Genomic DNA, 27246 nt, shown 5'->3' on the forward strand with positions numbered 1-27246 from the left:
AGATAAAAGCCATAGATGCCATTTTAAATGTGTTACACGTTTTTTATATTCATCTTAGAAGCATCAGTTGTACAGAAAACACCTTATTAAGTGCATAAACAAGAATGAACAAAAGCTTGTCTAACATGAGCAAGCCCATTAACTGATTAGAAACTTATTTTTTAATGAAGATAAATCAGATCATAATGCTTGCATATTATAAATGCTTAAAGTTAATATTATACCTTTGTCTTAAACTGATAAACACATGCATGGAAACCAATGGTATCACACTTTAATACCCGGATGTATGTATACAATGTACACTGTGTATTTATATCTTTACACTTGAACTATAACACAGTGTTACTTTGATAATTACATGTTTTAACATAACTGAACGATTGGCAATCACATAACACTGATTAAAAGGTAATTTGTAGCATGTTCTCTAATATTCTAGCTGGCGAAACAATTTAATAACTGTTCACAGATAAAAACAATTGTTAGAAACGAACACTGACTGGGTTACTTCAGCCAAAAAATGTGCAAAATTAACTCATTGAAAAATTATGTGCCTTGGACAGACATAAGTGTATGATCACATCTGGATTGAATCCTCAGTAATGACAGTGGTTTGAAGTCAACAAGTTCACTGGTTTTCCTGACATAAGTCTGCTGAGGTACTGCCTCTTTCACAGCAAATCCATGAAACAATGGTTTGTAAAACAATGTGCTACAAACAAAATTCTAACAAAGTTTTTTATGGTGGAGTATAAGGATCGCGAGATACAATGTCTCAATTTGACAAAGAAAACGTGGTGAAAATGACTGATTGAAGGTCAATTTTGACCGAAAATGTTAGGTCACTCGCAAATTATAAGAATATGTGAAAATGAGAGTGCGACAGTTGGAAAGTTTAAAGTGCGACAGTCGCAACCCCCCACACCCCCTCTAGCGACGTCCATGCCCATGACAGACATATCTCCCCCGCACACTTGTAAATGCATGCAATCCACAGTCTAATAGCATACATGACACCAGTCAGAATACTTTGTGTCATACTCACAAGGCCTCGAGTAATCTTGAATTGTGGAAAATCCTCTATTATATGCCCTGCTGAATTCATAGCATTGAACATGTTTCTCCTCACTAATAGAGTATTTTTCATCCTCTCAAAGACCAAATTAGAATCTGTAGATACAGCAGGGGTATGTTTCATCCAGTTTACATCTGCTGTAGTGTTATCTTCAGATTGCAGGTTATCAGACACAGCAGGTAATGGCCTTTTAAGCATGGGGTCTCCATCTTGCTTGCAGGCAGGGTCCTTTGGAGTTATGTTTGATTGTTCAGAATGATGTTCTCCTCTATTGACGTTTTTTTATCCTTGCTGCAAGGAATCCTCCTTTGGTTCTTTCATCATAAAAAGCTTCCTGAAAATAATAATGAAATGTACTTAGTACTAGCTGTGGTTCATTTTATGTACCACTCTCCAGTTGGAGATTTCTTAATAGCATTTCCCAAGTTAAGCTGTAGGTTGAAAATTGCTAGGAGTCTTCATAAGTAGCTTCCAAGACATCTTTACCATCAAAAACACTCTCAGAAATTATGAGTATGTGGCAGTAATTTTAGTTTGAACTAGCAAAACTACAGCGCTTATACAAGAGACCTTTAACCACAACTTCCTCTGTTTCTACTGAAGTCATGGGCATCTAAAGGAAGAATTGCAAAGGGGGGGGGAGATGAAATGTTTTCCATGGCAATGTCCAGTTCCAAATCATGCATGTCCCAACATTTTAAGTGAGAACAAAAGTTCTCCTCTTGTCCTGGAAAGATCATGATACCTATAATGTAAAATTTGACTGGCCCTGCATTAGACAAACCATTTCCCCTCCTATGCATGTATGCCTTTTCCCTGCATTTAATGTTAAACTATGATACTGCAGAACAACTGTTTTGAAGTATAGTTCCAAAATTTACAATAATGTCCCTATGACAGCGAGTGTTTAATCCCAAAACCCTTGGTGGGGGTCTTGGGTCCTCCTGCAGTTTATTTAAATTAATTACTTACATGACCTGTTGGTGTGTATGGGTCTTGAAGGTTTTCAAACAGGTTGACAATACCGACTGCATTTTTCTTTTTTTCTTTTTGTGACCGTAGGTGGCGTCCGTCTGTGATGGTAGATGTAGGGGGAAATAAAGTGTATTATAATATGGTGTAATAGTATATTATATCATAATAAAGTGTGATATTAGTGTATTAGATGTTTGCCTTACTAAATGAGTGATTACTTAAAGGCCCTTTTCTCTCACCACAAATCTGCCATAAACCTGCAATACTGGTCAGTTCAAATGTTGTGTATTCTTAAAAACAACAATGGACCAATGCTGAATTTAATAACCTGGGCCTTGAAATTCACTTGCACAGAGGAGAAAGGGGTATTTAAAGGCGCTCAGCTATCTGCTGTATTGGTCAGAGCTCCCAAATATAACATGCTATGAACTAGGAAAGTTTCTAACATAATGAAATTGAACTGCCTGGGTTAGCCCAACTAAGTTTGTGTACACAATTTCAATAACATGTGTCTTTCAGCATATGGTATTGTCTGTGGAGAATATTTAAAATGAAAAGCAATACCTGGTGTTCAATGGTTAATACTGATCATGTCACATCACTGTCCTTGAAAGCAAACACATTTTTTCTATTATTGTGCTAATTTGGGGCCAATGCAGGAGATCTTTAAGGCTAAGTTTACAATGGATCCCCAGCTCAGGATCAGATCTGACAAAGCAACAGACAACTCATTCTGTAACAGGAACATACCAATTAGCCTGGTTAAAAATTGGCACAAGTGTGGCAGTCAGAAATTGTTACTGCCACTCTCCAATTTCCCAACTATCTTCATGGGTTGACCAGCTAAATGTTTCATCAATGGAGCACTTACATACTTACATGTGTCAATTAATCCATGTTCATAGACATGTTAAAGTTTTAAACATTTCATTGCAGCAATCATGATTTTCTCTGTTTACAACTACAAAAATAAAACTTACCCATGTACTTCCATCATGTTAGCAACTACAATGTTTACCAACAATCTCCAGGACTTTTCGTTCCGACACTTTTGGGCTCTGTATTCAGCTAAAACAGTGGCTCCACTTGCACTTTTTTTGAAGAACTGCACTTATGAGCTTTAATAAAGTGTAGAAAAAAATACAAGGATTCTTGAAAGTTGTAATGAACTTTAGAGATTCATAATTAGAGCTTTTGTAACATAAATTAGTAAAAGACCTTCATTCTTTTTATTTTAATATTAGTATTATTGTTTTCTAATGTCCTTTGAAATCCTAAATTGGATACCCAAAGACCATTCCAAATCCAGAGATGACTTCTACAGGAGATCTTCCCAGCATCAAAACGTCAGTCCCACTTATTTTCCCACCAAATCCATTCATATTTTACATTGGTGACACCCACCTCAACCCATAATGCTTAAGGCTACATCAATTTGTTAGGTTATTGACTGTTCAGAATCTTGCAAATTAATAGCAAATATGAAAATCTCAAAAGTAATATTTCTGTTCAGTCCAGATGTCAAACCCCAAATCCAACACCAATGTATGCAGCTTCTTGAGTTGTTTTATGCTATATCCAAAGTCTTTGGGAGCAAAGTGGATTCAAGCATTATTAATAAATACAATACATTTTCACAAAGATTGTTACATGCTAAGGAGGATACCAAAACTTTCTAATTGGAGCAAATGTTTTGCCATGTTGCAGGTTTCCATTGAATCGTATAAAGCCCTCAACATTAAAAGAAATGTTTAAATGTGATTACCTCAGCTGCCTCATATGTTGTTGCTTCTGTTTCCCTAAATCTTTTCATGGGAGGTGCAGAACTGGTGGAGGGAAGATTAGCATAATCTTGAGTATCATCTTCCTCAGAAATTACATCAGTATCTGAATTGCTGTCTATTTTAACCCTTGCAGCTGCTGGAGATACTAAATAAAAGAAAATCTGCTGTTAAGCACATAGCTAGAGATAGGTGAACACATTTCTTGTAATGAATAGGAATGTGCATTTTCTAACAATCCATGAACTGATAACCGGTCAAATTTTTCAATCGGTTAACCAGTAATCAATCCTTCAACCACACAAAAAATGGCAAGTAATGTAACACATTGATTTCAAAACTTCACAGAACTAGCCATAAGAACCAGACATTAAAACTGCCGCAGCGCTGCTACCCCTTAGTTGCAATTAAGTCTTATCTGTTTTGCTGTACTTGCATATACCCTCACTACATGAGACATTTCTTCAAATCTTCTGTGTTTTGCGTTTGGGAATTGCCAAAATTATGGGAAAAACAGTACAACGCTGATAAACTGCAGTCAAAATTCAACGTTCAACCCTTGTTATCTTGACCATATGATTGTGACTGCCACCGTATAAACTATGCTTACACACTACTCTCAATGTGGTATGGAAAGTAAACAAAATTCCCAATTTGAAATGCTGGGGATCAAGGAGCCAGTCTGAGGTGTTATCCACCAAACGAGGCGAAAACAACAACAAATGTCATTTTTGAGGAACCTCTGGGATCTTTTCTGTGACAAAAGGTATAGGCTTATTCCTAATTAAGGAAATGTTGTCAGAGATCCCACCACACTAACCTTCATTTTCCCATTGGAAACACATCTGGTTATTCATGTAAGCAGAGTATTTTGCGTTGTCTGTAGCTCCTTATTTGCCACTAACCCCACTTTTCACCTCTCTTTAACACCATGATGGCTGTGTTTGGCTCCATTTCAAGGAGAGGTACAAGAGAATCTTCATCAAACTCTGCTCCATCCTCTCTATCCACAAGTATCACATCTTCAGCAATTTTGAATTTCTTCTTTGCTGTATCATATATGAAAGAAAATAGAATAAACCAGCAAGTATCATACTTTTGATTTAGTCATGCATATATACTTAAGTCTATTTTGTTAGGACTAAGCCCTGAAATAGGTCTGTACGCATTAAATTTAACAGCCCTTGACCTTGTATCATTAAATTTACTCCCTTAAGTTGGCCTGCACAGAGAGCGTCATGTCTAACTCATGCTCAAAGTCATTTTTCTCAGCAAATTGCATGTTTGCAAGATAGTATACAAACAGAAACATAGTGACCAAAAGTTGGGGCTTCATTTGTCTGAATTTGTAATTCAAATGGTAAAAACTGCTGATTTTTTATGAATTTGCCCTAACGAGGCAATTAGCCAACATTTAATGGTAATAAAACTACCATGTAGACTGCAATACATTCACCCTACACATGCCTTGCAGAAAAAGCCTACAGTGAAATCACTTAGACCTGCAGTACAAGTTTTACTTTGAAAATCAAGATTGACAATGTAAATATGTAATGAAGTGCTTCAAAATTATCTACTTTTTTGCCTTTCTAAGCATGTACGCTAGACATATGCTTCCTTTCGCAGTCAAAAGTTGGCCAAAACCAACATAACAAACAAGCTTTACATAGTTTCTTTTAATCTAAGATATGCAGTCTGTCATCAATTGGAAATATTGGAAATCATATAAGGCCTATCACATATTTGGTCTTTGTGTTGGCTAAATCTGCATCAAATGTTCTTGTGGATTATTGAGGGATGCAAGCTACTAGGCATGAAATTTGATGCCCTATGGCTTTCCAGTGTAACAATTTCATTTAAGCCTACTAACTACTTATAATAAAAAGTCTATTCATGAACACAGAGATGATTAGACATGCTCAACAGCAAGAGATTCAATGCAACTTATTTATTATGTCTTTCGACAGCAGCTTAATGCAGCACGAAACGATTGAGAACCCACCTCAAAATTGTATTGCTTGCATTATAATCAGTGTGATGATGAGTGTGAGGCTATTTAAGGGCCTTACTCTAGTCTTAGCCTAGTTTTGTTGGTGGCCAATAGAACTGTAGGCCTCAACTTACAGTAGGGGTACGTCCTTATTAAGTTAAACAAGCTGGGGCGTAAACTATACATATAGGCTAGGTCAAGTCGTCGACGACCCTTTGAACTGGGCTAGGCTACATCATACATGCATTATATTCGAGACTATGGAGTATGGGGTAGGCTAATGGTATAACTATCACTCTCCATTTCACATTGAATTAGTAAAAGGGGAAGAAGTACTCTTAATTTAAAAGTGATACATATAATAGTGATACACAGCCCTGTTCAAGGGAAAGTAGTAATTAAACTGCCAGTTCTATAGGCTTACGCAATGATTTATAACGTTACAAATGATCTATAGGCCTAGGCTTTGGGCCTGTAGAGGCTATAGGGCCTTCGGCAACAATTAGCCTAGGCCTAAGTTACGCAATAGGCTTCCGTTAGGCATCTGCCTATGATGAAGTTATGAAAGGCAACCTTCCCTTGCCTCCGTGGATTGCCTATCATTTCACGAGAAAGTTAAAACCTATAGGCTATACACAGCCTATCGCCAAAAGAATGCATACCTGTTTCAATCAAATCTCTGAATTCCTTGAACACCACAACTTTCCTTTCTTCATTTCGAAAATAAACGAACATATTGCCCCCTTCGTTTGCACCTCGTCTGCTTTGCGCAACTTTGGCTGTAACAGCTTCGCCGACAATATCGATATGATAATTACTGCCACTACTATGGACCAATTAGGAGTCCCGATTTCTATGACATCATGTATTTACGCGTTAAGGAGAGTAACTTGGAAAGGGATTGGCTGAAACTTCTACCTGAACGAGGTTGAAGGTCAGATTGCATTCTCTTTGGTGTCAAATCAACACTGAATTCAACACCGACAAGCTAAATCCAAAATGTTAACACCGGAGTTTTTGCAGTGTATATATACTGTATATATATATATATATATATATATATATATATATATATACTGTATATATATATATATATATATATACTGTATATATATATATATATATATATATATATATATATATATATATATATATATATATAGCCTTTATATATCTCTCTATATATATATGTATGTACAGATATGTCTTCTATAATCTCTAATTATAAAATGGTGGTAAAACATAGGAAAAGCAGCATAGTAATCCAGACATAATTTGACAGACTGAAAAACAAAACTGATTTTGTGTTTCACTGTAACTGTGAAGGGACTTTACACAGATATATAGTATTAAGCTGAGAGTATAAATGCCAAAAAAAGAACGGATATATTTATAGAGAGAAATATTATAATGTATACCTTACACTGTCATGGGTTATCAGGGTAAGCTAGAAGGTGTGTGTCCTGGAATACGCATCCGCGGCGGATCTTGGACTATACATATATATCTTGGAATATACATATATATATATATATTATTTATATATTAAATCTTACACTTTGGCACTGGCATCTTCCTAAGGCATATATAGCTCAAATAATAGGGTGGAGAAAAGTAGGTATACTCCTCCCACCCCCCCCCCCGCCCCCAACATCCATTTCCTCTTCTTCAACCCATCGACAGAGGCTTTGAGTAACTAATCGGGCCCAAGATCAATTACGTGACCAGACCCTCTATTGTACCACCCCCCCCCCCCCAATCTTGTAAAAAGAATTTTGATGTCAAGCATTGAACAGTTAATTGCATATTTAATTATATTCCAATGATATTAATATAACAGTTCATATCTATAGAAACTCTTTCCTTTTCCATTAATAATATTGCTCTAATTGTATTTCAGCCTAGTCCCATGCATACGTACAGTTTTATTTCAAAAGAATCTTTTTTTTATTTATTTATTTATTTATTTATTTATTTTCTTTCTTCATTTCTATTTTCCATATTTCCATATTTTTGTGGACGAATAAATCTATCTATATCTATCTATCTTTCTAATGGACAAAGATCAACGCACTAAAATATGCCCTTATCATATTTTTTTTAATTTTTATATAAACTTGTTTATGCAGCTTAATGAGATAATGCCTACAATTATACATCTAACCAGTTGTTTGTGGTTCAATATGCAGATTAATTAACTTCAATCGGTTGAAACAATTTTTGTTTTTTCCAGAAAAAAATTATATCCTTCTCTTATATTGTACAGAGTGACCCTCAAGGTAAACACTAACATTCCCAAAACATCGTGTTCCTTTTTTCACGAAATTGTAACCAAAGCGATTTTGTATAGGTCGAAATTGACGAAATAGAGCGTAAAAACGGTCAGTGTAAACATGTTATGATTTCCATTTAAAACAAATTTCCTTAAGGCTTACCGGGGCTTGATATTATTTCATTACCATCAATATCCCGAGGCCTTCGATGGCCGCCCTTGAATGTCACAAAAAAAAACAGACGTGAGTGACGTCACAAATTAAAATAATTGATGAAAACAAAGGTATAAGTTTTGTTTATGCACACAAACAATATGAATTGCATTTTCTTGTCAGAAATGGCCTAAAAGCGTCATTTTATGCATCATTAAGGAGTTATTCCTGATTGTGTGGCATACGGTACACACAATATATTTTATATTTATATTGGAAGGAAACACATAATATAATCATACATGTGCATATTCCAGAACACACAAAAGATATATACGTTTTCTTTATTTTTTTTTATTTACATATAGTTTAATATAGTTTCAACCGTCGAACGCCCATTGTCCACGAAATTTAAGTGAATTTGCCCAGCGTTGATACCCATCGTGAACCTCAGTAGCCGTGCGTGTATATCTTTCAACGCTGTGACTATAAGTAAATCCATCTTATCTGGATATGACTTATACCCGATGTATATATAGTAAAACGTGTTGACACAGCAACACGTTCACAGAGATGATATGGTCTCGCTTCGAATAATCACGAGTTGTGCACTATGGTCAGAGTATAAGACTCTACAATGTAAATAATACATGCACAAGAACTTGTATGCGTATACTGTCGTGTTTAAACTGTATGGTTCTATGCGTGTCTATGTGGCATGTATTGGTGAATGTATATATGTACGTGTAATTACATATATACAAGAGCCGTGATGTTTCTTAATTGTTCTTGTCGTTTTAAATGGAACATGAACAGCACAATGCTTAATATATCCTTACAATAAAATTGTGTTCGTATTCAAAATCATATGCGGAGCTCAACTAATAAACATATTTATCAGTGTATTTTTATTACACGTCCAAAAGGGAGATGATTGTAGGGGGAGGGGGGGGGGGTTAACCATAATAAAATATAAAATAAAAATCCTGTTTTAATAATTCGTTATTTGTAGTTCTTTATGGAAAAAATATGTTCTCAGAATGATCGCCCTAGTCCATGTTCACTGTAGTGTTTCCCTATAGCGAGCAAGTCCCCTTCCTATCACCCTCCCCTCCCCCTTCCCCCTCCCTCCCCTCCCCTGCCCTTCTCCTTATCGTCTCCTTCACCATTTCGAGGCCGAATCATAACTCTGTTAGATGCATAGACCCCTTTCGTTACTATCACAGAGTGATCACAGAGTGCAAAACGTTGGAACGATATAACTGTTATACCAAGACGCCCTGACCATTATTAATCCCCTGGATAATCCCCAGGGGTACATTAAGATATAGTTCACCATCGATTCATTTCATAACACCATCATATACACTACATTGCATAACTGTGAGAGAACTTCTTCATTACATTGTGATCGCCAAGGCGTATACAATCCCGAAGCCTCAAGAGGCATATATAGGCTAAATAAATTATATATATATATATATATATATATATATATATATATATATATATATATATATATATATATATACATATATATATATATGTATATATATATATATATACATATACATATGTATGTATATGTATATATATATATATATATGTATATATATATATATGTATATGTATGTATATATATATATGTATAGGCCTATATATAATATATTTATATATACACACATACACATACATATACATACATATATATATATATATATATATATATATATATACATATATATATATATACGACTTATCAACCCCCCCCCCCCCGCCCGCCCCGGTTGAAGCACGTAATGGAAGATAAAAACGTCTCTATTACCTGTGTCAAGTTGTGCAGTAATGGGGAAAAATTAATTGAGTATAGTGTAACGGAAGAGAGGGGGTGGTGAGTTAATTGAATTTGTTTGTGCAATATATTTGGGTATATGTAGCACCACTTCTTAAAGTTGTCCATGCGGTAGCAGTCACGTACACTATATCTATGTATGTGTAAGACGTGACCTTGTGAAGATACATGGGATCAGCTTTGCCCAACAATCAGAATATGTGGGAAGACATCTATCTGTAGCGTGTGAAGCTCACAAGAGATGTTCCATATAGTGTGCTGATTTCGGGAGGTAACAGCTCCATAGTGTTTATGTTAACGGGACGAAATGGTTATTTCAACCAACCGCAGTATATTAATTGATAGCATATATACAGAATGAGACTTTCCTTAAATACTTTGGTGAACAAGACCATGTGTGTACATATCGCGTACCCTCACACACACTGCTTAACATCCGGAGACAGTGTCTAGTCGATTAATTAAAGAATAGCTTAAAGGCAGCAATTTTTGTCTTTATATGTTATAATCCAAGTAAAAAAAGGAATATTGTTTAGTGTTATTTGCAGTGGCGTCGCCAAGGGGGGGCCAGGGGGGCACGTGCCCCCCCCCTGGAAAACCTAGTGCCCCCCCGGGTAACCCCCCATCTGAGATTTGGGTTGGTAAAAAAATATATATATATTTTGTTATATTCAACTCCCATCATCTGAGTTGGTTTTTCATAAGGACAAAGAAGCACAGTAATTCGTATTTTCTTCAAATGAGCTGCGAAAAAATTAACAAGTTTATCCTTGAACGTCGGGTATCGAAGTCGTAACCCGCGCCATCACAACAGGTGTCGATATTTACATTGAATGTGTCAGTGCTCACGCCATACCAGCGGATATACAAGTCCGCTTCGCGAGCTACATGACTGTGAGAAGGGAGGGTACTGCAATATGTTGACTTGGTCTGAGGTTGACAGGTTAGGAGCTGACGAAATGTGAGAATGTGAGGGTCCGCAGGCACCATACTTGCCTATATTTGTGGACCCATATATTAACCCTGTTGTGTAAGGGGTGCAGAGGTCATTTGAGGTCAGATGCTTGTAGGAACAAATGGCGAATGTTCACACCTGCATACTGAGCCATACTCGATGTGGGATCGAACTTCGGATTGCATGGTGAGATCCCTGATAGGAGCCAATAACGATGCTGGAACCTGTTACATCTTAATAGATAATGGGCGAAAACGGAAAGGACAAGAAAGGAGTCGGGGTCATGCACACATTAATTCAACAAATGTAGCTTCTATTGATAGTGTTAGGCAAAATATCGACAGCATGTGGTTCATATCCTCCGCAAAATTCTGCGCCTTGTTAAAATCATTACCTCAAAAATAGCAATTTCTGGAGATATCTTCAGATCGAATTTAGCATCAAATGTAGCAGCATTTTGCATCTAGCCCATGCGAAAATTTTCCAAAGGGGAGGGGGAGGGGCAGTGGCGGCGGAACCGGGGGGGCTTGGGGCTTGCAATCTGAGAAATTGCAGGCTTGAGACCCATATTTTAGGGCTAGGTATTCGCAGCATAAAACACTCGGGAAGTGCCGTTTCCGGCCATCTGGGGGTTTGAAAAACCCCAAATTTTCTTGTACGCTCCGCGCCAACCGATGGTGGCGCTCCGCTTAGATAGTCTCTACACATTAGTCCCCCCCCCAATAATTTTCCCGTTCCGCCGCGCCTGGAGGGGCACCCCCTCCCCTTAGACCCCTCCCCAGGACATTGATCCGTATCCACCTAAGTGCCCCCCCATCAAATGCTGGTGCCCCCCCTGTGCCCCCAGACTGAAAAGTCTGGTGACGCCACTGGTTATTTGTGCTTCTGTAGCTATTCTCGTTTTCAAGATATTCATCTTTCAAAAATATTCAAAAATAATTCCGGAATGCTCTTTTAAGGTTACATTAATGATGACGTCAGCTCCTCAGTTTCATACCTAAATGTTGAGCCTGGTTGCTTTATATATTCTAACATTAATGAGGCTTTCTTTTAACCCAATGACGACATTCGGCCTCCATTTTACCCTTGATTAATTTTGTAATACAATGTCAACGTATTACTTGCAAGCCCATGCATGAAAGTCGCATTGTATGTTTTCCCATTGGGTTAAGTGTTGCATCTGAGGAACTTGACCTAATGGTCTCTGTGTTAGACTAAGCTGTCCAGCCACTTTGATTGACGAACCTCAGCTGTGTAAGAGGTCATTTCTCAAAACTCAAAAGTGGTATATATATATATATATATATATATATATATATATATATATATATATATATATAAATACAACCCTGGGCTGATATATAGCAGTGGTCTTGACTGGCCTAGAGCAAACGAGAGTTATATACGTTTGTGCCTATAATGTCAACTCTTTAAGAATTCTGTTTTGCATAAACATCGACACAGTATATGCTAAGACCTTTACGTTACTTCTTCTCTTGATATAGCTAGACTGTATATTCAGCTATATGATAATTTACATATAAGATTTGGTTAGCACGTAGGTCGATCGCGTATAACTACTGTTGGAAAACTAACTGAATGACAAGATTTGTGATTAACATTATATATGAAAGCGAGATTCTCGTTGGTGTCACATATGATTCAGTTTTGACTCATTAAACTGCTCTTTGGATCGGCACACTTTTCACAACAAAGCACCATACACCCTGAAGCTATTGAATGGAGAAAAAACCCAACTATTTTAAGGTAAAGAGCACGATTTTTCGATTCGAACATAAATTTAAATCCAATTAAAAACCAAAAAGCCTCCATAGTTCTGCCAGACACAAAAGACCTTGCCTAGTTTTAAAAAAAGTTGGTGGAATATCTCAAGGTTTTTCTCCTGATCAGAAAATAGAATTTTGATTGTCACGCAATTTCCGGATATTCTAAATCATAAATCTGAATAACGGTCTCGACTAAACCTCAATCTTGATCATTGCCAAATAAAATGGCGTAGAATTGACAGGTTTAGGGAAAGTAGACTTGAAGGGTGTAGTTATTTCCTATGGTAGATCGATTATATATATGTATTATATATATATATATATATATATATACACACACATATATATATATATATATATATATATATATATATATATATATATATATACCAATATCATTTTAACCGCGGTCGAAATAGCAATTTCATTAATTAGTCGCCGTTTAACTTTTCATTGGAGTGTAAAATATATACGCATTCATGAACTTGCTTGTAAAAACGTGGGAGTTGGAATTCAGGAATCTATACTGTCGATGAATGTTCAAGCAATTGTCTGTCAGGATCGTGTGTTAATTTTTATTTAATATATATGTATAGCGTTATGTTTATCACGCCTATGTATATAAATATCAACCTCTTTTACATTAATTTCAAATTCATGAAACATAATATAACCATATAAACTAATAACGATACTGTCTATCAGTATAGCACAGCTAACAAATAGAAATTAACCATTGAAAGTCAATAAATATAGAATCGATAAATGGAAGTCTGTAAGAATCCGTGAAAATTGAAATAAACTTGTTATCACTGGCGGCATATACCTGTAAAATTCCCAAGCAAACGATAAATTATAAATCTCCCGTTAAGCTTTGATTCGTGGAGTAATCATCTTAAGATGAATCTTTGACAGTCAACAAGGGACATATCTAACACTGTTTACATATGTTTAGCAAGTTAAGTTGACACCCGCGTTTGGTAACAATATACAAAACTAGTACGTTCATAATGTGACAACCGCCATGTGTATATAGTTGTTAGTGTAAACACGTGCATGTATTGCCCGTGCAAAAGGTTAGCTATTAAAGTTGCTTCGTGCATCCAGAAATTGTGTCTATCGGTAGATTATGGCAGAAATCAAATATTTCTAATTCTTTGCTAATAATCTTTTATTCTGTGAAAACTATAAAGATATGAATATAAACAAACTACAAGTTGGCGTTCCAGAGATATTCCCAATCCAAGATATTGATTATAAAGTGATACAATATATAAGCGCATATACATCATGTATATATATATATATATGAATGGCTATATAGCCTAGGGCATCCCACGATGATATATATTGCAATATTATGAACGGGCCGTGTGTAGTCCATTACATAACATTAGAAGTTACAAAAGAATGGCATTTCTTAAAACTGACCATACACAAACATGAAATGCCGCATAACCTTCAGCATTTCAATAAGGGCGGCATTCACCGTACGAATTTACCATATTAACGAGTCGACGGTGTATCAAATGGAACTTCAGAATGGAATCACATCATAGTAATTGCCGCATATCCTGTACGTATAATTATATCATGTAACAGCCTAAAGCAATATATATATATATATACATATATAGAGTTGTCTGATGATCGCTCAACGCGTGAAACTCTGAGTAACAGCTTCTAGTGTTCCACCAGTCTCAACTAGTCTCAACATATATATACATATATATAGATATATATATATATATATATATATATATATATATATATATATACATATATATATTATTTTATATTATATTATATATATGTATATATGTATATATATATACATATATATTATTTTATATTATATTATATATATATATTTATATATATATATATTATTTTATATTATATACATATAAACTAGAAATTGAGAAATATACTTCTATAAGCTGCACATGAAATGGGACTATACGTATATAGCCTGCAGCATACATGTACAACAGTTATCTTGAAGTTAATACCAATATTCATAGATAACGTCATCGTGACTTCATATCGCCATAATGAAATCCTATCTTCTTTAATAGACAGATATTGTAGTTTATACGTCCATTCTCTCTCCGGTTAATTCAATTTTCTAGAAAGCCCTACGGTGATAGGCAAGCAAGATGTCAAAGTAGAAGGATTCCTCGGTATAATGCACAGTATACGAGCAGTCTATTTTCAGGTGTAAATGGATGGGATACCATATTGGTTCGAATTTCATATAAAAAAGGTAAAACTGAGGGTGCAAATTAGGGTACATGGGAGGGAGGGGGTGGGAACTTTTCTAGTCAATTCCATTGAAATAGTTGTGAAAAAGCTGTGCCTATCACCGGGAGATATAGACACAGTAACAATCCGTTAGACAGGGCCATCTTCGAAATGGACAGACGTATATGGACAGACAGATGGAATTGATGTATAGATAGCTAGACAGATCGCCGAAGAACGCGTGACGTCACTGCCATTTTCTTAGCTCCTTCATCTCATATTTTTAAAAGGAAAAAAAGATTCCATGTTTTTTTTTCATTAAAACAAGTTTTTATTATGTTGGTACTAAGTAGTTGTGACGTCCATCTCCTGGATTTCGACTTTTATTTTTAATATAAATTCAATCGGTTTATCTGTATACCAGTAATAACAATGTACCAAATAAAAAGCCTGAAATAAACTGCTAAGACTCTATGTTTTGTCCGTTATCTGAGGACAAAAGGGCCCTTTGTTTTCCTGTGCAAGCATCGATGTAGCCTATACCGTTCTATATATTAAGCTGATGTCATATAGCAGCTTTTAAAATTGACTAAAAAGCAGCTTTTAAAATTGACTAAAAAGTCATATAATTATTCAGTATTAAAATAGGAAAGTCCGTTATCTTGACCCAACACGTTTGAAGGTGATGTACTGGTATATACGCTTACGCTTGAAAGATCCGTAATAAGGGAAGAAAATAAAATGGAGAAATTTTGAGTACGTTATTTAACTATCCAAGTTGAACACAACAACCTGTAATCCTGGCAAAAAGAAATTTGTCAGTCACTTATGAAATCTTTTTTCTTACTATAGTTAATTGACACTAATTCCTTGAAAGTGATGCAGTATTTCATTTTGCCAAATAAATCCCTTTCGTCATTCCATGAAACGTAAAATCGGCAGTGGATGGTCTTCGTGATGTCTGCATTATACGATCAGGAAATATACCTTTCACCAATATCGTCTTTTTTTTTGGGGGGGGGGGGTTCCTTTGAAATCCGTTTGGTCAGCTTGAAGTATGATGAATTTGCCAAAAGCCTTAATCACCCACAGAAGTGCAAGGCTTCTTCAAGTAGGGCAAATCGTGTAGGAATACTTCATCTGAATTTGCAAGTGACTTTTGAAGCAAACGGTGTGTACACTTTATGACTTTTGACTTTTATGAAAGAAAAAAAGAGGAGTGCATACAATTTTCATAACCATTTGCCAGAATGATGATTCGGTGTAACTATCGTGTTTGTTGCCAGGTGCATTCAGAAAAAAAATTCAGCGAATTTGTAATATTCCATATTTTGCTTATTTTGCAGAATAATGGTAATATCTCCCATGGCCCCTCACCCCCCCCCCCCCCCATTTTGTTCTTAATACACTAAAGAGACGCTTAGCGAATATATAGACCACTAGTACTAAAAGAAAGAACACTGCTGTTAACGACAACTAAAATAGTATAGACAACGCTTTTTCTGTGTTTCACGTTATGTTTTAAAATTAGTAAACGGCCCTTCTCCTTCCCAATCGTCAGGTTTTTATCAATTTTATATTACTTTACTTACTAATTCGTCTCATTGAGATATTGCTTCTGCAGCCATACAGATTGGGTACACGCCCGCTTTCTATACCCTCCCATGCCCCGCCACTCCCCCACCCAACCCCACCCCAGCCCACCCCAAACCTTCCCATCTCCGACTCTTCTCTAACAAGGTTACTCATTTCTTAGATATTGTCTATTTTCAAAGCTTTATACACCCAGAATTCATTTAGTAATTTATTTTGTGGATAATAATAAAAGTTAATATAAATAATCATAATTTTAACCATTTTGCGCACGCAATATAGACTTTTACAAAATATAATATATCCATAGATCAATCAAACCCTGAATAAAGAAAGAAAAAATGTTTTATTCCCATTTTACGTCAAAGTATGTCATTACTATATTCAGAAATCATTATCAAGCTGTCATCCTGATGGTATAATTGAATTGGGTATCGTTCGTAATTGGGTTATGGTATATAAAGGCTGCATGGAAAATTGCCAGTGCCAGTTAAACGATTTGTACCGATATACGGGCAGAGTTTATTACGTATTAATGAACCGAGCGCTGAGAGTAATGAAATTATACCCGTTCTTAATTTTTATGGTCTCTCAAAAATTGGTATATATGATGAAAAGTTGGACAATATAACTGAAACATTTACTTTTAGTTAAAACATGTAGGGCTTGTTTGCAAAGAGGAAGTTGACAAGAGCCGAAAATGATCTCGCTGCTATCTATATAGTATAGTATAGTATAGTATAGTATAGTATAGTATAGTATAGTATAGTATAGTATAGTATAGTATAGTATAGTATAGTATAGTATAGTATAGTATAGTATAGTATAGTATAGTATAGTATAGTATAGTATAGTATAGTATAGTACAGTACAGTACAGTACAGTACAGTACAGTACAGTACAGTACAGTACAGTACAGTACAGTACAGTACAGTACAGTGTAGTGTAGTGTAGTGTAGTGTAGTGTAGTGTAGTGTAGTATAGTATAGTATAGTATAGTATAGTATAGTATAGTATAGTATAGTATAGTATAGTATAGTATAGTATAGTATAGTATAGTATAGTATAGTATAGTATAGTATAGTATAGTATAGTATAGTATAGTATAGTATAGTATAGTGTATACTGCTTCCCTTGAAAAAAAAACGTTTTAAATGAAAGTTTATACGACCAAAAATGTGAATTAAAGATTCCTTTGTGTGATTTTATAAGTTCTATATGTTCTATATACGTGTATACTGCTTCCCTTGAATAAAAAGTTTTAAATGAAAGTTTTATACGACCAAAAATGTGAATTAAAGATTCCTTTGTGTGATTTTATAAGTTCTATATTTGGGGTGTATAAACATATGGAAGGGCACGGGTTATGGTGTTTTTGGAGCAAAGAATTTACTTATTATATATAAGGTCAGACATTGAAGAGGGCGGTGGAGGGGGTAATTATAAGGGACAAACATCTTGACACCCGGGAGTCAAACTATATAATCAACTTGTATTAAGTTAAATAATCAGTAAGGTATAAGATGAATGTGATATGGTATAAGTATGACCTACATTTTGGTGGCTAAAAAACCGCTTAGTATAATACATGTGGAAAACTTCAAGGCTCATATGCTATAAGCTGACTTGTATCTAGCGCTTTAGACCTTCCTTCTTTTTTTTTCTTTTAGAAAAGGGTATGCCCGATAAAAATTTTTAAAAAACCTGTACACGAAAGAAAACACGTTACTTCATCGAAATGATTTGATTTTCCATGTCAGTACACTTCGTCGAGTTCTGTGGGTATGTGATCATGTGATCATGCCGATGTTTCTGTTCGTGTATATAGTTTTCATTTGTATAGACAGAGGGTAACACACAGACATAGTTTCAAGTTTAAACCAGGGAGTTGTTATGGAAAACTCTCTGTTTAAACCAGGTAACACAGGTTTTCCAACACCTTACCATTGTGTTTACTGCTTAAGTTCATAAAAAAAAAATTAAGAATTAAAAAAAGAAGAAGCATGTATACCATACATATAAACATTATCACGCATTATATATATATATATATATATATATATATATATATATACATATATATATATGTATGTATGTATATATATATATATATATATATATATATATATATATATATATATATATATATATATATATATATATATATATATATATATATATATATATATATATATATAACTGACTTTTAGCCTTCACTGTAACGTCAGAAACAACCGAAGCATATAAGTCGAACGTTAAAACTGAAATTATCATTTACTATAGATTTTACGTGGCATAATTTGGTATCCGATTATACCACGCGACTTCATGAATATTCATTTCCAAAACACGATTCAAGCGCAACATGCCCCGTTACGTCGACAAGTCTCCATAATAATTCTTGACATTCTGTCACCATGGTAACCAAATGAACCTTTCTTCTCTAGCCATGGCTAGCCCCTCCAGTCGCTTCATGGGCGTAAATATAGAACAGAGATGATCAAAGATCACTTCTTACATGCACGTTCCCGCATGAAGGTTCAAGCAAGGAGTTGTTCTATAACAACTCCCTGGTTCAAGATAAGATTATAACGGGGGGAAAAAGAAGATCAAATACGCATGGGCGATCGACTTAGGGTAAACCCTGGCTATCATTCTCTTCTTAATTTCTCTTCGATGGCTGATGTTGGAGTTTCCGTCTCAGCCGCCTGTGAATGAGATCATCTGTAAAGCCGAAGAGTAAAATGACCGTGAAGAATTTTCAACTATTATTAAATGAAGAAGCAAAAGAAGAAAGGGGAAAAGAGTTTCATCAAAAGTTTCAAGAAAAAATAATCCTCAAGCGAATTTGCATTATTTAGTGGCCGTTAGATTAAAAGAGGCAAGTGACAGTGTGGGTTAAGTAACAAAGTCAACGGTCTAAGGATGTTATAGAGATGATTAGTGGCCATATGCGAGTACAACGTAAAACAGCATTCAATTCTCATATGCTGTACGTAAATGCACACTAAATTGAACTAGACGGACGAGAAGCACTTAAAATGTCACTTGTCATAATAACAACAAAAATGACAGGCTTGTTGGAATTTGACGGTGTCTATGAAAGTTGTACTTTATGTATATATGTGTGTATAAATGTGTGTATATATGTGTATATATATATATATGTGTGTGCATATGTGTGTATAAATATATATATATATATATATTTATATATATATATATATATATATATATATATATATAGATAGATATATATAGATATATCTGTTTTATATAATGTCAGAAACCGATCGAACTAACTAAACCCAACAAGTCTCAGTTCCCTAAACCTGTGAATTCTACGTCATTTCGTTTGGTTTTACAGGCTTTATTCGGATATTCCACTAATTTATAAAACTAGGCAAGGTCTTTGTTTCCTGACAGAGCGGAGAACCGCTCTTATACTGTCGGTCAAAATGAGAGATCTAGATATATAACGTAAAGTGTACCTTACTATTGAACACGAAGAATCCTTCATAATGGCTGGTGTTCTTTATTCTTTTTATAAAAGCTTTCATCTATCGATCTGCTTACTCTAGGGAATGGACACAACTGCAAATTATTTTCACCTTATCGATTCTCTTCTTTCTTTCTTTCTTTTTATTCAGAATTTTTTTTCTTTCAGTTGAGGCTGAGGCGGAACTCAGTTACTCCTGATATTAGTGCAATGCCTTCACCTTTTTCACGTCCTCTTTTACATGCAATTGATATATAACTTCGTGTACAATTTTTTTTTTGGTTTTGTCCCTAGTTACGTAGTTATGACGTTTCGAGCATAAAATAGGGGCCAAGGTATTTTGGGTTCCGTCGATCGTTACAGAAATTTGACTGTAGAGTTATAGGTTTCAGCCTTCGGCATGCCCATTTCATCATTTCATCAGAGCAGATTATGTGGATTTTGTGTTAGTGTTGTTTGTATATATATATATATATATATATATATATATATATATATATATATATATATATATATATATATATATATATATATATATATGTGTGTGTGTGTGTGTGTGTGTCTGGGTGCGTGTGTGTGTTTGTGTATATCTATATATATATATTTATGTATGTGTGTGTATGATATATATATATATATATATATATATATATATATATATATATATATATAATCATAAACAACACCAACACCTTTTTGTATAGCTCTATTTTTTTCTTCTTTATTTTGGCTGAATGTCAAACATATTTTATATTTAGGCCCTACTACAAGTATCGAGTAAATGACAACTTACGTAAATTTGCTTTTGCTACTACAAATAACCCGGTATAATGTACAACGCAACAACAAGGCGGTCAAATTTCAAGTATGACTATTTTTAGATTCCCCAGTCGACGAGAAATTATTAAGCTGCGTGTTTATATATTTTTTTCTATCTGTAGTGTTCATTTGTACGATAACAAATTAGTCATTTTCTTTTTTTCTATATTTAACTGTTGTGTTTTTTATTCTGTCTGTCTGTCAAGGTATTAACATACACATGTTCCAATGTATACCTATCAGAGCGAGAAAGTCATTGCTTTTAGGATACTAATTGACTTGTATGAAATGTGATAACGTTAGGTGTCGAGACTCGTCTAAAGATGATGGATTCCTCTATGTTTATAATTAACACCGAACTATAAATATCATACCATCTTGATCGGCTCATGAAATAAAATAAAAAATTCTGCCGTTTTGTATATTTTCATTTCGCGAATGATAAAGTGACGTGTCACATACTAGCTACTCGAGGATGCGAGATCTTTGAAAACATAAACATGGCACATCGTATAGAGATTATGCTATTTTGACACAAACTGCTAGGCCTATTATAAATCAAGCGTCCGCTTTAATAAACGACTACTCTACTGATGTCTAATGGAAAAGTGAATAAATCATTTTGTCATGGTTCGCGAAGGATAAATGAACGGGGTATATACATAGGATAAACAGATGGGGACAGATATCGAAAACAAATACAAAAAAAATACAAAAAAAAAGAGAATTTGCATATAGTTTGCATATCATTAATATGAGTTATGCAAGGTAGGAATGTTTTTTTTAAACTCATGGAACACGTTCAATAGGGCTTTGGGTAATCACATATGGATGACGGGAAGTGAAGGAGCAATGTGGGCTAAGTGGGAATGTTTGCAAGGGCGTAGGAACCGGGGGGCTGGGGGGCGCCAGCCCCCCCCCCCCAGTGAAAAATATGGGGGGGCGGAAGTATCGTTCCGCCCCCCGCTCCGCAAGTCAGAAAACCCCTTTTTCATTTCCAAATGAGAAAAAAATCTCATTTGAAGCACCAAATTGCATCTAAGGCCAGGTGAAAATGCAAAATTATTTACAAAATGGAGTGGGTGTTGAAGTGTGCTATATTGCACCAAATTGCATCTGAGGCCACCTGGAAATGCAAAAAAAATCCAAAGGGGAGGGGGACACCCCTTCCCCTTAGACCCCTCCCCCAGGCCGGCCATCAGTCTTCAGCCCCCCACTCAAAAGTACCTTCCTACGCCACTGAATGTTTGTGTATATGAAAGAATGATTTGTTTTCTGGTCATTATATATGTTTACTATACGGAAGCGTAGAAGTGACATCATATTGACAAACGTATATGCACATTGCGATACGGTATAAAAGTCTTTGGAAAATTACCGATTTGGCACACGTACAAAAATTTCTCGTCAAAGCAGTATGGAACCCATTTGATTCCTTACTCCAACAAGAAGGTTCTCCACCAAGAAGCCATTTTGTTTTTTAATCGTTTTTGTTGCTATGCGAGGAGGCTATGCCACTGCATCTTGTTTTGATCTTGCAACAATCTCCAAAAAAAGTCCATCATAAGCTTAAATTTGGTTTTTAATTTCCATTTTACAAATAAAATGAAAGACAGAAAAAGAAAGGGAAACCATCCCCTCGTAGAGATTTCCACAAAGAAAGGGAGGGAGGGGGGTGTGGGGGATGGGGTGGGACTCCAAGCAATTCTACTTGATGACAATTTTTAACGATAAAGTCATCATTTGTTACTTTACATATATTCGATTCCCACGTGACGCGTGTGTATAGGAACACATCCATGCAGTATTTATCAGTGCAAAAAAGGACAAATGGATTTTTCTTCTTCTATTCTTGCAAATTTCCCGAGATAGTTTTAGAAGTCAACTTGAAGCCTCGTGATCAAGTCAATTAACTTTATAGATGGTTGACACGAAGCAAAGGCCTACGTTGGGATAATTGTCTCGCCTTCAAATATAATTATAAGAGGCAATTTTTGCCATATTTAGTGCAACACTTCACAGTCGTTTTTTTCTTCTTTCTTATTTATTTATTAATTTATTATTTTAATGTTCTTTGATAATGTTTTGTGACGGATGACCTTATAGGTACAAAGTTTTTTGTTGATATGTTGTAGACTATTCAAGCATACCATACTATCAGTCAACGTTTGGATTCAATAACACATATATGAAGTTTTTGAGGAAGGACCCTTTAAATATCTGTGGTTCATTGACTGAAGTGACTGGACTTTAAAGTCTAATATACAGACTACATCAGGTCAGTTCCTCGGATGTTGTTGAATATATTTTGGTGAAGTTATCAGAATTAATGAAACAAAGAATTAAACGTTAACATTTAGGCTTGTATACTGATGAATCGACGTCGCATCACCATTTTTAGCCTTAAAGGAGCATTCTGGACATTTTAACATCCTTTTAAACGCGAATATCTTTAAATCCGGAATAACTATAGAAATGTTAAAAACACTCAATATATTTTTCTACTAAAACTATGACATATCAAGACTAAAAATTCTGCCCAAATAATACTTTGATTGGTTTCTATTTATTTTTATTTTATTTTTTGTCATCGATTTATTTTCGTTCGAAGAAAATATCAAAATTTCTCCGTATTTTGTCTTCTATAATTTATTGTACCTTTATAGAATTCATTTCACTATTTTGGCAGACGTTCTATAACGTTTAGCTACTTGTAAACGGCGTGGTCGGTCCCAGTGGGATTGAACGGACCCGTTTCCTGGACAACTCAACATATTCGTCGTCTAAAGAAAATAGCTGAAAATAATGTTTCGTATACCAATAAGTCCACAGAGATCGTGATTGCCACAAAGTGACTTCCAGCCAACCCCCCTCCTCCCCACACCGTTTCTCCCTCCCTCCCACACCCGACCCCACCCCACCCACACCTCGTGTTTTCTTTTACAGACTACCCTTTTGGGTCATACCTCTTGATCCGAGAGAAAGAATGTTCTCATAAATAGTTGTATGCGTTTTAAATTTAGCCACTGGGGGAATTTGCGAACGAAAGTTGACTGATTCTTGGCAGTTTTTCATTCAGTACATAAGCGGTTCGATCTCTTCCAGCTTTCTGTTTTAAATCATATTTTGGGCTCAGATTTGGCCGTTTTTGTTCGCCCCCATTTTACTCTCTCAACCATCTTCTCAAGATACGTACTCCCCTACCGTGCTACAATATTGGTAAATCGCATAGCCTATATACTTATATATAACTGTGTCGGGTTAAGTTATAATCACCATTTTGTCATCATTGTACATATACACGTCGCAGATTACAGCCTTATAGTCAAAGGAGAATGCCGATGACATTTGTCATCAATTCATAAAGTTAGAAGGATATCATTTTTCAGTAATTTGTTGAGTAGCAAACTGCTTTTAAGCTGTTACGCTACCTATTCCATTTCGTGACGTCACTGCCATATCTAGTATGGCCTAATATTACGTTTCTCATACCAAGGATAACGTGTTTTCGCGTAATGCACTTACATGTTGATTTGCAGCAACAAACTGCTATATTCTTTATATAGAAGTGTTAAGTGCGTGGGTTTCCTTATACTGACATCCGGTTATCCCTTTATCAACTAATGATTGGAATGGTGTCATGGTTTCAATTTTTTTGAAAAAAAGTTCACTGCCTCTAATTTATCTCATAGCTTTTTTTTACAATAACATGATTTTTTTGATTAATTTTTTTAATGTTAATTTGTCACCAGAGAATATGTCCAGCTTTACGGCAATTTCAAACATGTTAAAGAAATCGGCCTGATATAGAGAGTAAATATAAGGTCGACATAGGGATTGTGGCGTTGAGAAACAAAACAACACCTTCTCCCTCCTTCTCACATGCATTTGCAGCTTGTTACTCATATAGGGGTTAGATTTGACAAGAAAATGCTGCAGTTAAAAATTTAAAAAAATTACACGAAAAGTGAATTTTTCATTCAAGTAGATTTGATTATCCTATATGGATATTGACCAAAGATGTTTTGTAGTCTTTTCATTGTCTGATGCACCAAATTTTGTAGTAAAAAATGAAACAATATTTGAAAATTTAATTGAATATTAAAAGAATGCCGTAATATCCCCTATACGTTAGGAAGATTTCCTTTCACTGCGAATGGCAGAAATAATTTCAGCTCGAACAGGTTCTTGACGGTAAATCAAAGAATCGAAAGATTCTCTTATTACAAGAAAAATGAATCGCAAAGATATACTTATCTTCTGTAGATGATTATAACTCGCAAGTATATGTTGGCTATGACCTAACTAGACATCTATACTTGAGCTATAGCATTGACACATGATATGAAACCCTTAAAAGAATGGTATATTTGCTATATATGACTCTGGACCCGCTTCAAGGGTGTTGGCCCTTGAAGCAAATAAGCATCTGACGTATCCGACATTTGCTATCACGCAGCTGTTCACTATGTCCCATTCTACGTAACTGCATGCACCCCATGTGTGTAACCTCTAACCAAGGGCGGCGGAAGCACTTTTAATCTGGGGGGGCACCAACGTCGAAGGGCACTTTGCAGAAATTCGATTGGACTGATGCAGCCTGATATTTAGTACCCTTTATAACTGTTATTGTATTATCTTATTTGCGTATACACATCATTCCATCAACGCCACCCCCCCCCCCCCCTCAAGGAAACAATGCATACTAGCACTGCAATATCTAATGTGCAAATTGGGAAACAAGGAAAAAGACAAAATGAGGTGAAATCATTATAAAGTCCAAGTCCCTGCACACTCCATCGATACGTGCATGAAAGAAAGCAAATGAAATATGTCAAAATACTTAAAGAAATATAATTTTCTATGTGTTTTTCAATGGTTAAACTGATATTATTATGATCATTATTATTGTAACGACTTTGCCAATAATTCTAACCAATTTGGAAGGGTTATAACACGGCAAATGATTGTATGTTATCGGTATGCAATGTAATAACCAACGCATGCCTATATAATATGCACATTAACATGTTTAACGCGCGCGTAGCGCGCGAAAAATTTTGGTGATACTTTTCGGGCAAGTCGTTACAGCCCCCCCCCCCCCCCAAATCAAATTGGGCTCCTACGCCTGTGGTAGTAAACATTTAAAACTTCCCGAAATATTTCATTCGACGTGGGTTTCGCTTTGTAAACTCTTTTTTTATTTAGAAATTTTTATGTAGAAAAAGGGCACATTTTTAACCTGAGGAAAAGTGGGGGGGCACGTGCCCCCTGTGCCCCCCCGGTTCCGCCGCCCTTGCCTCTAACCCTCATACATAACCCCCTAACTTGCTACCTACCCCATGATGATATCAATTAATAAAAAGTTCCAAGTTCTTTATAATTATAAAACATGTTAAGAAATGTCTGAAATATGTAACCAAAAACTTCAAACATTATAAACAAAACACAACAGGCATCGAGACATTTGTTTGAATTTTGGTTAAATTAACGTTTATTTTGATGTTCATACTGATTCGACCTCTGTGTTACATGACGCACACCCCTCCCCTCCCCTCCCCCTCTTTTCTTGGAACCACATGAAACTGCACGCGTGGTAATATAAAACAAATTTATTTATAACTAAAATTCATGAAATTCAAATATTTAACATTGATCAACTGACGTCACTATAGCATGCCTTATAACAGTTAAGACCGCTGATGTTGCATCGCCTGTTAATAAAAAAAACCCCGTATAAACGACAAGACCAAACCCGCGTTTCATAAAAGGGATATATACATATATATATATATATAGAATACATGTCCGTTGAAGAAATCCTACTTACTGCAGTATATACTATATGTATGTACACATAACTACTCCAGTGTTTCGGTTTGTACAGCTGTAGTGCAGACGAGCACACATAATGAGCTCTTGAAACCAAGCAGCTTATAGAACAGCTCTAGATATCGGTTATACGACAGATTTCAAGCATTCTTCAAAAAAAAAAAAAAATATCGTCAAGAGAGTGACGTCACGAATGATGCGTAGCGAAATGGGATTGGGGGGAGGAACAGCAATTGTGACGACGGTTTTATACAGGTTCCAGATTTTGGGTTACTTTTTAAACTCTGCAATCGACATTTTCACAATCTTTCGTGGCTGTCATGGCCTCAACTTGCATGTCAAAGAATCAAATTGTGGCCATGCACTCGGGGTGTATAGAATGGGTTTAAATTACTATGTAGAGTATCGTGAGATA

At 35.4% G+C, this 27246-nt stretch overlaps 1 protein-coding gene and 1 long non-coding RNA gene across 3 annotated transcripts in view; one reads left to right on the top strand and one right to left on the bottom strand.

The window, feature by feature from the left end:
• LOC139964561 (metabotropic glycine receptor-like) overlaps positions 1–27246 on the top strand; it is a 65138-nt gene that overhangs the window by 15343 nt on the left and 22549 nt on the right. The gene's annotated exons all lie outside the window — the stretch shown is intronic.
• On the bottom strand, positions 383–6851 carry LOC139964570 (uncharacterized). 2 transcript variants are annotated; one of them, XR_011792016.1, is made up of 6 exons: positions 6487–6851; positions 4655–4883; positions 3819–3982; positions 3034–3171; positions 2051–2151; positions 383–1412 (listed from the first exon to the last, which is right to left on the bottom strand). It is a non-coding gene; the product is annotated as an uncharacterized lncRNA (long non-coding RNA). The 2 variants fall into 2 exon arrangements; XR_011792015.1 differs by lacking the exon at positions 6487–6851 and having other exon boundaries at positions 4655–6480.

The sequence above is a fragment of the Apostichopus japonicus genome, chromosome 23 (assembly GCF_037975245.1).
Source record: "Apostichopus japonicus isolate 1M-3 chromosome 23, ASM3797524v1, whole genome shotgun sequence".
Lineage (NCBI taxonomy): Eukaryota > Metazoa > Echinodermata > Holothuroidea > Aspidochirotida > Stichopodidae > Apostichopus > Apostichopus japonicus.